The 12,823-nt window shown below is 34.8% G+C and overlaps 1 long non-coding RNA gene across 1 annotated transcript; it reads left to right on the top strand.

The window, feature by feature from the left end:
• The first annotated feature begins 7,136 nt into the window (after positions 1–7,136).
• LOC135119576 (uncharacterized) lies at positions 7,137–7,775 on the top strand. The gene is made up of 4 exons (XR_010278280.1): positions 7,137–7,200; positions 7,364–7,389; positions 7,446–7,545; positions 7,599–7,775. It is a non-coding gene; the product is annotated as an uncharacterized LOC135119576 (long non-coding RNA).
• Positions 7,776–12,823: the final 5,048 nt, after the last annotated feature.

Below are 12,823 nucleotides of genomic sequence, written 5' to 3'. Positions count from 1 at the left end.
AATATGTTCTAAAAGAGTTGGCCCCTCAAGTTCATCAATACTTAAGTTTTCGAGAGTGAGGACTGATGTCTTAATAACGTTTCATAAATCGTTATTCTCTCGGCAAAGAAACATATCTTCTGATCTTTACTCCCCGCAAAAGAGTGCTTTGTCTTGCAGATGTTATTAGTGAAACTTGAGATCCCTCTTCTTCACACTTGGGACATTTAGAGAACCCGTCGAAAACTTCAAGTCCTCGGTCAAGCAAAAACCTCAATCAACAATTGAAAAAAAAGACCTCGTTCGAGTAGGAAATATATATATTGCCTACTTCGAAGCCTAAAAGGGAGAAAAACACCTACTTTAACTTTATTTAAAGGCGCTAAAGTTTCCCTTGAGTATACGTTAAAAGAGTGGCTTTTACCCCTGACATTGTGGATATATACAGCGTTGGGGCCATTTGGTCGTCAAGGACTTCTAAAACACCAGTACTAAAGTTAGCACATGAGTTAATGTTAGGAACCCACTAGAGTTGGAATAGTTTCATGAATAAAGTAGTAAAATTAGTATTGGTGTTTAGATGGTAAACTTTCAAAGTAAGAAGCTAGTTCGACTCTGGCCAGTACAAGATTATAAGGATAATAGTTTTTGATCCTCGAATAAAAAAACTAGGAAAACCCAAATTCTACGATTAAAGTAGGAAAAATAACCTTTCTATCTGGCTTAGTTAGAGTTTTCTCTACCACTCTCTTTAACTATCTTATAAATGATTAAAATGAAATAAAATAATAAATAATCTAATTAATATAGCAAAATAATAGAATCGAGTTGAAGTGAACAATTTCTTTGATTTACTGCTTTCTTTGACTCTAGCTGAAAAGATAAAGTGAGCTATTTTATTCAATCTTACATTCAAGGTAATAGTTGTAAGCAGTAAGGCGTGACTATGGCTCCAGGTGACATTATTCAGTATCAGCTTTCGCCTTGTGTAGCGGTAGCCGATAACGGACTATCCGAACACAGTGACCTAGGTTAATCAAGAAGATAGCTAAAGATTTACTGTTTAGTTTTGCTTAAACTGAGTGGTACATTCGAGATAAGAGATAGTTATAGTCGTTATATTATGGAGAATTTGTCCTTATTTGACTGAAGTCAAGCAGTTGTCGTTCCGCTATTTTTAAAATCATCTAAGGACTCTACGAGGTCAAATTAAAATTAACTATCTAGTTAAAGTATCTTTGTATCGAGCTAGCTTCAAAGTAGTGTATTAGTTAGTGACATTATCACGACGGTTAGTCAGATCCAATCGACTTTGTCTAGACTTTGGCTAAGTTAGAGACTCTAGTATGTCCAGCGACTACCTATGGTGAATAGCTGCGGACAAAAGCTTCTATTGTATGGAACAAAGTTTGGCTAACTAACTGAACTAAAAACAGAGCGTTTTGGGTTACCCTAATAAGAGGGTTGCTATGATGAGTGGTATTAAATAACACAATAAACATCGGTTCGAGATGCTTGTTTCTAACATTGTATTGTACACTATTTTACTCATTTCCATATCTGCCATTTGTGAGCTGTGCTCAACGAGTTAGCCTGATTTGGCTAAATTTGTGCTGATTTTGACTAATTTTAAGGCTAATTTTTAGATTAACTTTGACTCCTTTTAGCTTAGTGTCAAGTCAGTAAAGACTCCTCCCATCGATTCGAGATGCTTTATGACTAGCTGGAAACTAGCTATGAACTATTTGTAAAAAAAGTATTAATATTATGCTAGAGTTAGAACTTTGTACTAGGCTTCAATAGAGTAGTAGCAGGGTTTCGGTACTAGACTTTCATGCTAACGGTAGCTTTAGGGGTATGACTCTAGTTATTAATGGTTAGACCGTAGTTTGCGCCGCCTTTCTTAGCATTTAAATAGTGCTTACTTATATAGGTTATAATTCTAGCATCATACTCCAAGACTAATAATGAAAAGTGTCAATTCGAAATAAACTTAAAATATCCTAATTATTCTCCGTAGCTAAAGAAAAGTCGATGAAATTGGCTAAGTAGTGTCTAACTACTGTAGCTTTGAGCTAATTCTGGCTGGGCACTTGTGGAGTTAGTTGTGAATAATAAAAGAGTACTTATTATCATGAATGGCAGCAGTTTAGCGTAGTACTTATCAGAGAAAGTAGTATGATAGTATTGTTTCCTTTACTAATGCAAACAAAAGTAGCGGCCCCTCCTTCCACTTTGATGGGTAATAGTACTGTTTATGCCTTTTGGAGTGTCTTTTTGCATACTTCATCTTATATGTTTTATTAAGCTATCCCGACTCGAGTCCTACTTTACTCATTCGAGTTCAATCCAAAAGAGTCTTATGCTTTTCCAAGGTTAAAGAACTTACTTAAAAACTTCAACTTCAATAGGTCGATACTAGTAATAATCTCACCAACTAGGAAGTAATCTTGGTTTCTAACTTTGGCCCTAGTCAAAATCGAGACTCTGCTGCCTGTTTCTGAATCTCCTTCGTGTGGTAGTAATCTCGTACTTATTTCCGAGTATCGACGAGTGGTCTATAGATCTGGACAGTGATCTCTAAATTTCATTAAGTTCAGTGAGGTGGGAAGTCCTTGAGCTTTATCTTTATCATTCTGCATTGATAGCTACCTCTAACAGATTTATTTGCATCCATTCAAGGTGCTTACCTTGTGCTTGACGCCTTTGCGTTCTCTAACTAGATTTGTTTTGTTAGAGTTATGACCATATTGCTTTAAAGTTAAGTAACACACAAAGAGATAATAACTCTTTCACTTAATTTGAAGCTTCGCGTTGACTACTAACCTCCTTTTAGATACAGTTTTAACCCTAATTTGCTTAAAAAGGCCTTCGGATTTCCTTGTTGAACACTTTTGTGTGAACATGCTAAGTTACTCAGTTAAGCTCGTGTTCCATGCAAGTAAGTGCGATTATTTTTAACTAGAAAGTATCCTTGATTGTTATCGTTATAATTGTTAAGTGACGTTTCTTGAGTGCTGTTACCTACTAATAATACTCAATGTTATTAAACTTTATTATTATTATTTAAGACAGAGCTATTATCTAGTATATTTAAACATCAGAATCGCTCGTATATGAAATAGGAGCTTTTCGCTCGGGCCCCGTTGCACTCGCTCGTCCGGTGCGAGTATTTTATCTTAACTTTTGAATCTTTTTATCATATTTTTAGCGCGGGACGTCCAAGGCTTCCTTGGTTATCGCTGCGACCACAGCGAGGCTAGCGTCAGTTATCCTTTAAAGATCCATACATGGCCGCTATGCAGGCTGGTGCAATTTAATGGTAGCATTAGGTGCTCTTTTGGTGCCTTTGACCGTTTAATTGAACCTAACTGATGAAGCTTCGGGATTTGGATTTCACTGTACATGCTTTAACGGTGCAAAGATTGCTTTTTGCCGCCAGAGCGTTATCGTAAAGTGTTCAAAAAAGATTGGCCCTATATATTAAATTAGCGCTCAACTTAGGCGTTAGTCCCAACGAGTTTTCGATGGTTTCGATCTAGGTTACTTAATGGGTTGCCGTCCAAAGAGTGGAATGCTGCGGGTAAGTAAACTTAACTTCAACGGGTCATTTATATCTCTACTCTGCAGGAGCCAAAACTTGGTGTCAGTAAATACTAAAACAATCTACTTGAGATCAACTATGACACTAACGGCTAATTAACAGTGAAATCCAATGCAACGTGATTATGGTAACTTCCTTATTAGAGTTCTGTGTTGTGAGGTTTCTGCAGTACTTCGGAGAGTTCTAAAGTTGCAATAACTAGCTGAATTAATCAATCAAACATATACTAAGGACGCACGGGTCGAAAGATCTGCTTTTAAAACTGGTAAAAACTCTAGGTTGGGTAAAGACCTTCGGGAAGGTTAAATCTTAACTGTATCTTAGGTTTTAACATTATGGTTAGTAACGTATTGCTCACTAAGGAGACTTGGTCCTAAACGGATAAAATCTAAGAGGATTTTATAGCTAAACCCTAATAATAAACACACAAACAGATCACAACTGTTTCACTTATTAGGACAGCTCCGCTTTGAGTACTAGCATTGCCTTCCGGGGCAGTTTTTTCATAATATACCGAGGAAAAGCATGGAAATCCTTGGCTGAAGCCTTGGTGGACTGTGCTAAGTTGCTAAGTTAAGATATTGTTCAGTGCAAGTAGGTGCGGTCAAAAGCAAACATGAAACCTAGTTTAGCAATGAGCGATGATAGCAAAGATTGTTTGCCTCCTTCCAAGGCCGCCGGCGACTGATTCTCCTTGTAGCTTAGGTTCTCCCCTTGTCTCATTGGACTTGGTGGCCGGTGTGTAACTCCACTGTAATGATGTGTGTTACTATAGTTTTAGCTACTAGTACTATATATATAAGGCGACCATATTGATTAATTTATTTTGTACGGTGTTAATTTTAACTGCTAAAACTCTCCGAGCGAAGAAGCCAGTTGAAACCTAGCCAACACCTTATTTTAGTCTTTAGTTTAGTGCTATTTACCCATAAGAATCAAAAACTTTAACCTCCTATCTTTCTACGGGTATAAGCACTGTCTTTGACACTTTGGGCGTGTTATTAACGAGTTAAGTCGTTTAAAAACCCGTATAAGAGATAAAGCTAATTAGCTCTTTCTCGATGTGTGCTCTTTCTCTCCTGCACGTGGCATCTTTTGTATCAGCGCAGGAGCTGGCGTCGCATCCTCCATTAGCTCGACCACAGCGAGGTACGCGTCGGCTATCCTTTAAAGATTCAATTTTGGCAGCTGTGTAGGTTAGGCTGTTAGTGGTAGCACTAGACTTCTTTTAAGGCCTTTGGCTGTTAGCAACTCTCGGTGCTGGTGTACACTCATATATAGAGCGAGGATTGCTTTTTGCCGCGAAACCATTATCGTCAAGAGGTCGGAAAAAATCATCCCTATATAAAAAAAGCGTCTACCATGGATGGTATTCTTTTAGGCTTCACGATGGATTTCGGTGTAGTGTTGCTATTGGGTACTATCCAGAGATGAAATGGCGTGCAAATGAAGGCTTATCTGCCGCGGCTAAGGTCACCCTCTTCTGTTCGGCAGTGCATGGCGGCTGTTCTTGGAAGCTCACGGTTTATTAATTCTCATACATAGCAAATTATGGCAGTATCCGAGTTAATGCTTCGGGCTACTTTATGGAATTACAAACCAATGGACCGTGATTATGTTACCTTCCTGCGGTGTGCTTTAAGCTCAGGGCTGCACGTTACTCTGGAAAGCTGTAATTTCTCTACTGGTCGTATGGAAAGATAGACCTTTAAAATTGGTAAAACCTTCATATAGTTTGACTTCTTTGGCAGATGTCATCTTCCTTGCGTGAAGGAGCGTACGTGATGGTTATGCACATGCCTTGCGGCTGGCGCCTTCGTTTTTGGTATTAGAACCGTATAGCTCTATGACCAACCTTAAGAGGGTATTGACTATTAATTAGTAAAGGCTAATTAACCTTGAACTTTTTAGAATAACGCCGAAGGGAGGTGTTCTGGCATTGACTTCTGAAGCTATTTATTCTTAGACTTAGTAAATGAAGAGCATTTTGAGCCTTTATTGAAACATTAGCAATATTGGCTAAGTTGCCAGAGTAAAACACTGTCGGCGCAAGTTACAAAGACAAAAGCGAACTTTGTGGCTGCTCTGGCGATGAGCGGTGACTAATAATAGTATGCCTCGTTGTTAGGTCAATGGTGCATTTCAACATTTGGCTTATGTATCTAGTGATAGGTCAAGTAACCTTGAACTAATACTGTCTTGGCTAAGGTGTCGGAGTGCATCAGTGTTAGTGACATGTTGTTAAGGTCGACCTAGCTAACTGATCGAAGCAACGTGAACTAAATAGTGTCATTAATCATTGTACTTATTACAGAGGCTCTTTTACCTCAAGCTAGGGTGGGTTTGTCACATTTTAGTTAAATAAAATTATTTGTAGCAAAATAATAGTACTTCTTTTTTCTTGTTTAGTCTGTTAAGCTCTATTTTTACGTATCATTGCGATGTTATACGAGAGTATTTTTGTTCAGCTTTGTAAACGAGTAAAGCATGGAAGTTTACTGTCAAGGTTGAGGAGAGATTACAATATCTAGTAAGTCTTGCAATTCCCATTTGGTCAATAGTTTAGAAAATCGTGCAACTTTCTAACAAATGATTTTTTAAACATGAGAAAAGTTTTATTGATTTATTTCCATGGTTCTGCTAGCGTAGACGTTAAGTTTACCTACTAAGGTGAGTTGACTTTTTTTAAATATTTAGATTATTGAAAGTGAAAGGGTTAGGTTGGAAGAACTTGTCATCGAACACGCTGTATTCTTGCTAACTGATAGTCGTGAAAGCAGGTGGTTGCCCACTGTCCTTTGCCAGGCTCATGATAAAGTTAAGCAGCTTTTAGATTTTATTAAGCTTCATCTGTTGAGGATAAACTAATAGATTTGTATGAATACCGCTTTGGGTTTCGATTCTTTTGTGGTTATGCGCCATTGAAATTACGATACTCCTATTTAAAAAACGCTTGAGTTATTAAAAAACTATTATTAAGATAAAATAATGATAGTAGTCGGTATAGAAAAAGGTTTTAATTGAATATTTTAATTATTTTCATTTAAGGTTGTTTACTTTTGCTCGGATGTTGTGACTCCAGTGAGCGTAATATTTATACAAACCGTTAATGTGACTCTTTGCTAATTATCTACATCAAATCCTTTGAAAGCAGAACATTGGACCAGTAGTGCACATTAACGAGGCCAGGCCTATTTTCGAGCACTAGTATATCATCCTAATCAAATCAAAAAACTTAACTTTGCTACTATGAATGCACTCTAATTACTACATGTTACTGCGTAGCTTCCTTCAGTATACATAATAATGCAATGGTGGGCGTCCCTTATAATTTTAACTTTTTTTTTTAAGCTATTGCAATTATGGGCTTGCAAAATATAATAATCGTGTGCTAATAAAATACCTTTTTGTAAAGACTTTCCTCTACCTTAATCTACATATAAGTAATACAATGTCGCAGTTTTAGTTTAACAGGATAAAAGGTTGACTAAAAAAAAAATAACTAAAAAAGATATTATACCGAGGAAACCTGCTAATTTTTTATAAATAGGCCTTCCCTTTATAGCAAGCATTTTAACAGTTGAATTGTTTGTTTCCTTTTTGCAGTATCCGGAAAGGTCAGTTCATTTATATTTTTAATTATTTTCTCTGAACTTACAACCCTTAAGTGCACTTGCACTAAAATAAGAGTACTAAAAAAAATTTAACTTTAAAATTACTTTATATACCCGTTACTATTTTGTTAATATTGCCTAATATTGTTAACCTTTCTATCTCCAGCACTGAAGTTGAGGAGACCCCTTTGGGTACTCCATATTATATGGTGACCGAAGCAAGCTTTTTTTAATTTTGATTAAATAAGTAGGAATAGTTCCTCACCAAATTCGAGGGTTTTTGTCCCTGTATAATTTATTAATGTCCCGCGGGGAAGCTTTTAGTAACTGCGTTTATGCTCTGAGAAAGTTAGCAATTAAATCAATTACAATGAATATTATAAATATTTAAAGTCTTGAAGGTCCTGCATGCCTTTTGGGATAACAAGGAAGAATTGTTATTAAAGTGTTGCAACGACGCTCTTTACTTGGAGGAGATTACCGAGTTGGCATTTACGAAAGAAAATATTGATCAAGTAAATTGTTATTGTGTTTGGTCGCCTTATTCAGTAGATTCTCTTACTGGAGTTTTATGAACAGTTCTACTTGGACTCTGACCTTGAGGATAATAAAGAGGATTAATATTTAATTGCTTCATCATTTTGCAGCTATACAAAATAACTTAATAAAATGGACATTTCTTTATAGGGGGTATAGAATTGCAACCTTGCCGAGTTCTTAGTCCGACACTCTGACACTCCCGTCACGCAGGCTAGGAGCGCACGTTTGTACTAAAAGCTGAACTTTTGTATCAAGCAGTCGATCCAACACCAATATTTTATTTTCATTTGATATGCAATAAACGCTAAGCAAATGTTTAAAAATTAATAGAATTTTTGTTAACGATGTCATTATGAAAGCCAATGATGGAAGATGAATAAATAGATGCACCAATTAAATTACGCTCGTGATAGCCACTAACAAAAATTATATACTAACTTCAAAGAATTTATGGCATAGTGTGTATACTAAAAAGTTGTTAAGTTACTACATCGGTTGGTACACTAAAGAAACATGCCCTTACCCCTAGAGAACCGGTTTTCACGAGAAAAGTTAGAAATACCAGTTTGGGTTCTAAGTTCTTTAATGCCCCGGGGTTTTTTCAGGTCTCCAAAAGTTTGGGGTTGTTAGGCGTTTTGAGGGTTTGAATGTTTTTACAATAAATTATAAACACACTCCCAGGGCCTGTTATTTAACCTATGCAGATAAAATTAATGAGGCGGGCCTTATTATCAATAAAATATTTTAGTTAGCAAGGCTCTAAAATTTATTTATATACTATAAGATTTCAATTATTTTTACAGTTCTATACTGAAAGTAATAAAATCATTATTATCAATAAAGCTTATATTAAAAAATAACCATAAAGCTGAACTTCTGTTATTAATCTTCTTTTTATAGACAAAAATTATAGTTTTTTAAATTTTTTTTTAAATTTTTTTATAGTTTAAGTTAGAATTAGGTAAATTATTTAATCTTGGGTATAGGATTTTATAAATCTGGTTACAGTAATCTAAGAGAGTTCTTCTTTTTAGGTTTGAATGGAACTTTAGTTGCTAAGTAAATTAGGTGTATTACACTTTACAAAATAATTGTATATTGTAAGCTACACTAACACCTACAATTTAGTGAATCTCTCTAAGGTTTTGCTTAAGTCTTTATTTAAAATATTTTGTTTAACTAAGTTGAACTTGTAAATTAGGTTATAAATTAGGTTTTAAAAAGCTATATTTTTTTTTAGAGTTATAAATATGCAAACAATACTAAATTTTAAGAATTACTAATAATTTTAAAGGTAACGTCAGTTATTTTTGCTTTTATTACACCTGCAAAATCTAGATTTTGTATGACCAACAATTAAGATATAATAGATTCTATAAAACAGATAAATATAAGAGCTTCGACGAAGTAAAATAAAGTCAAAGAATAAAGAGTTACTAAATAAAAAGGACACTAGAAGTGCTAAGAAAAAAAGTAATTAAAAAAAAAAGTAATGTAGTCACTTAGTAAATTATTTATACTACTACTAATAGATATACCAACAAAAGTTTGTAAAACGGTTCACATGGTCTCAAAACCTATTGCAAAAGGATATATAGTTTGGAGTGTATATAAAATATATAGCTGAAAACATAGATTGTAATAAACAAAAGGTAGGGATAACAATTTTTTTTTTTTGAAGTGAAAAAAGATACACAAATGAACCCTGAAACAAGGGCATACAAAATTCCAATTCACCATCACAGTTTAATTTTAACCCAGAACAAATATAAACAAAGCCATCAACCAATAGGAAAAATAAAAAGTAATAAAATTTATGGTTCTCCCACAAAAATATACTTTTTAGTTTTATCAACAACTCTCTTTAAAGGGTCAAACTCTGCTAAAAAATCTAAAGACTTTATTTATGTTGTGTAAGGATTATGGTGTTCGTTTTTTTATAAGGTCAATGGGCACTTAACGGCATGACCTTTCAAGAATGTTTTTATCTTTTTTTTTCAACACTGGCTTACTACTGTCTAATTTAGAAGCACTTTAAACTATCTGATTTAAATTCCCCCGCCCTCGGGGGTTAATAAATTATTATTCACCAGTGCCTTTTCCCAAAGGGTTATCGTGACTGTCCAAAATGAATGAGCGGTTTCGCAGAGGCGCATTAGGCTGGGATCGACCACGTTTAATATAGTATATACTAGTAAATAATACTATCCGTATACTGTAATGTCCTAATGCTATTCTAGGACGCTACCGTTTATGAGATGTAAGCTCTCTTTAGCGCACCACAACAAACTGTACATATATTCAGCCTCGATGTAGTTCGAAGTAAGTTTAAACCGTGCCAATCTAAATATAAATGTTATGATTTAGTTCATAAGCTTCTCACTTTGCTGGACTAATGCAATTTTTAGCGTGATAATAGGATTATGTACTATTTCAGAACCGGTTTCAAGGTAATCTTAAAGTTTCTAGAATCGATGCAAATAGTGTTATCTATGATACCCATGCTAGCAACCTTTAAAGTTCCGAACAGTACAAGACAAAGATATAGTTCAAGAAAATACCACAGGCTTTCGGACGCACCTATTCACTCCAGATGCAGGCATTGCTACCACTTAGCCTTATATTACACAAAATCAAAGGACCTACCTACACCTTTGTCTAAAAAAAAACGGTTCAGTAGGCAATAGTCCTAGTATATCAACACCGGTTTGATTATCGAGAGAATGTTAGTAAGCTAAAAGCTAAGTTGTAAATCCTTTCTAGTCTAACACCGTTCGCCATAACCCTTAATGAACTTATAAAAATGGGACCTTTTAAAGATCTCAAGTGACTTATTAGTTTTCTCATTTTTAAGAGCAGTCTATTGGTCCAAGAAGACTTTTGGCTGTTGGACTAGACTATTCTCCCCTAGGACTCATCAAAGTGCACGGTAACTCTAATCACTTTCCCTCAAAAGCACGATAACCATGTTACTGCCTACTGTGTTCTGATCATATAACTGAAGAGATAGGATGATTAATTACGAGAGCCTACTGTATAATTTCAGCTCAAGTCAAGTCAAGTTAACTAGTTCGAAATATAGTTAGTCAGCACCCTTCAATATAGTGACTACATTTCACTTGCCGTTTTTCCTTAAACGGCGTCCGACACATATACATCATAGGGTGAAGTTTGAAGTCACATCGGATCCTATAGGTTGAGTACAACGAGGAATTCCACCTTAGGGCTAATTTTCTTCGGTCGCTTAACGATAGTAACCTACGCCGTTGTTGTGTTAAATCGTTACTTTATTAAGAGTGTACAACATTGCAGGAAAGCGCCGAGGATAGCCAACAGCCAGGTCTCCTACTCAGAGCCCAACCACCTAAGCTGAGGTATAACACTGGCCTTACGATGTACCTAACTTTCGATTAAGAGCAAATAATATCCTAGATCGCTGTGACCACATGGCAATGAAAGATGCCCGCGCAAGACAAGCATTGAGGATATTAAAAAGATAAAACGCTGGCACCGGCGCGAGCATCGAGAAAGGAGGTTTTCCCATTCTCTTATACATGCCTTTTGAAGGGCTTAAATATACAAAATACCACCCTTTGGAGGGGTAAAATAGTGTTCATACCCAAATTAGTTAATCATTCCTTTCAATATGAGATAAAGATGTTAGATATTAATATATATTATTATCTTTTTTATATACATTTTCATAACAAAATTATATATATATTTATATATCTTGTTACCTCTCGCTCTCCTGTATTATACATACAACAAAAATTCTAGACGCCTAAGAAGCAGTGGGCGCTAACGAAACGCTCTCCAATAATTGGTACACTAGTTTTTTTTTTGCGAGTTTTTGGGTGGTGTGTCGAGGAAAGAAGAAACCGTTCATAAATTATATGGCAACGATGTAAAGTATCGTTTCAAATATTCCATGTCGCCTCCGGCATCGAGCGAGACAAGCTTGTTATGGCCCATGTGCAGCGAAGAGACTATTGGCTTAGACAGCAGGTGCATATTTTATGAGTGCCCGGCCTCACAACGCAAAATAGCGCAGCACGATAGTTTGCTGCTGGCGCAAAGTAAACGATAAAAAAAATTCGATTCGCCATTGAGATTCACGTGTGACCGCCGCGCGTGCTTACAAAAAGTTAATATTAACAAAAGAAATTTATACTTTAAAAAATTAAATTTTCTAATAACATTATATGTGTAATATATATATAAGTATATTACAATAGTAAAGTATGGTTAAGGAAAAAGAGAAAATGTAATAATATTTATTAAAAAAAAAAATGTATAAAGTATAAAAAATAGAAAGGAATTTATAATCTTTACAATACAAAAAAAAAGATATAGAAATATAATATATATAAGAAAAAACAATTATAAATATGCACTAGGAATATAATTACATAAAAATCTAGCTATCGAGCAAATTTTTATGTAAAATATAACTCCACTTAAACTTTTTTTTTATTTTTAAAGTTTTAATTCTGTGTTAATTTTCATTATAAATTTTTATTTAATTCCTTATTTTTATTAGTTATATTTTTTTATAGGCACTTGAAAGCTCGTCACTCAAACAGACTTTGACTTTACTTTTGAAGCCGAAAGTATATTTAGTCCTTTAGGGTTAGGGTCATTTAACTATGAAGTTTATACTAAATTAAATCGAAATTAATGTAGAAATATCCATGGGGTTTTATCTATAGTCTGTCCACAAGGTTTTTTCTTAAACCGAACCTGTGGAATATCCTTCATTGAATTGCCAGGTTGCCAATAATAAACAAGCAAGGCAAAATACCTCGCAGACAACTACAGGCAAAAAACAGGAATAAAAGAGAAAAACCCTCTTATTTAATCATCGTAAAATTATATATATATATATATACTTAAAAAAAATTAAATTAAACACAGGGATTCAATTAAATTGTACCTATCAATTTCGGTGTCAACTAAATTCTATGGTTGTAAGAAGATATCATATAGTTGACAATAATTGCCTTGTTTATTTATTTTAACTTTATACGGGATTTATTTTTTATTATTAAAATTTATACTGTTTGCCTCGCAGGGTTAATGGGTG

Source organism: Zophobas morio, unplaced genomic scaffold (genome assembly GCF_036711695.1).
Source record: "Zophobas morio isolate AGI-343-1 ecotype UQ-CSIRO unplaced genomic scaffold, CSIRO_AGI_Zmor_V1 ptg000273l, whole genome shotgun sequence".
In the NCBI taxonomy this organism is placed as follows: Eukaryota; Metazoa; Arthropoda; class Insecta; order Coleoptera; family Tenebrionidae; genus Zophobas; species Zophobas morio.
This window is presented reverse-complemented; position numbering and strand designations above follow the sequence as displayed.